Raw genomic sequence first — 1,538 nt, forward strand, 5'->3', positions numbered from 1 at the left:
CTAGAGTGGGCATCAATTATTCACAGTCCCCCGCCAGGTCAGAGCGAAGCCGCCCGGCCCACCCCGCCCCCACGCAGAGCGGGGGAGGACGGGAAACCGGGGGCGCTCCATGCCAAGGGGGAGGCTGATGATGGGGTTCAGGCAGACTCCAGGCTGAGGCCCGAGCCCCCTGCACCCCCAAGCCTCATCTTCAACATTCTAACAGGCACCATGATAGAGCAAAATCGCGAATCTTCAATGCATATGTCAAGAAATATACGGTAACCCGAATTTACCACACTCGCAAAATCGCAAACAGCCAACAATACACCCAGTATGAGAGAGAGAGAGAGAGAGAGAGAGAGAGAAACATCCATGAGGAGAGGGAACCATGGGTCGGTTGCCGCCTGCACGCCGCCTGCTGGGGATCGAGCCTGCAACCCGGGCCTGTGCCCTTGACCGGGAATCCAACCTGGGGCCCTTCAGTCTGCAGGCTGACGCTCAACCACTGAGCCACCCTGTGGGCCATTTTTAAGTGGATAATTTTGTATGGTCCTCGAGTGGCGTTATAAATATCCAAATAGCACTTGGCAGAAAAAAGCCTCCCTCCCCTACTCTAGGGTGAGGGGTAAAAAAAGTCCAATTGTACCTGTTAAGACCCCCCAAAAGCGAGTCCCTTGCTCCTCTCCCAGAAATGGTGGTGAGCAGGGCCCGGCCGGCGTGGCTCCGTGGTTGAGCGTGGACCTATGAACCAGGAGGTCAGGGTTCCATTCCCGGTCCGGGCACATGCCCCGGTTGCGGGCTCCGCCGCCAGGAGGGGGCGTGCAGGAGGCAGCCGGTCCATGATTCTCTGTCTTCATGGATGTTTCTCTCTCTCTCCCCCTCTCCCTTCCTCTCTGAAATCAATAAAAATATATTTAAATATTGTGGGCAAAGGCTGGTCCCCCGTCACTGTCATCGCAGTAGCAGCCTCTCGCTCTGGACGCTGGGGACGGGGTCCCGGGAGGCCCCGTGGGGGAGGGCCGGGTGCAGCCCCCGGGAGGTGTCTGGCCAAGGCCCCCGGTGGCCCCGGCGAAGGGTTCCCGTTCGGGGCAGGAAGTGGCCGCCTGACATGATTTCAGCCGCACGGAGGCCGGTCCAAGGCAGACCAAATAAACACTCGCATCTAAAAAAAGGCGAAACAGGGTCACTGGAAACAGAGAGGAGAGCGGCTCCCGGACCTGGAGGGCGGGGCCAGGCTTTCCAGAGAAGCCCAGCGAGAGAGAGAGAGAGAGAGAGAGAGAGAGCGAGAGCCTGTGTGTGGGGGCCCAGGCGCAGCCCTGCCTCAGAAGGGAACTGTCTTCTGTTAAATAAAATGTGATCCGACCCTCAGCTCTCCTCCACGATTCGATCCGTGGTCTCTGCTGCTCTCAGACCTGCTCTTTCAGGGCTTTTCTTTGTATTTTTTTTAATATATATTTTTATTGATTTCAGAGAGGAAGGGAGAGGGAGAGAGAGAAACATCCATGATGAGAGAGAATCATGGACCGGCTGCCTCCTGCACGCCCCCTACTGGGGAT

Source organism: Myotis davidii, unplaced genomic scaffold, assembly GCF_000327345.1.
Source record: "Myotis davidii unplaced genomic scaffold, ASM32734v1 scaffold164, whole genome shotgun sequence".
NCBI classification, from domain to species: Eukaryota; Metazoa; Chordata; class Mammalia; order Chiroptera; family Vespertilionidae; genus Myotis; species Myotis davidii.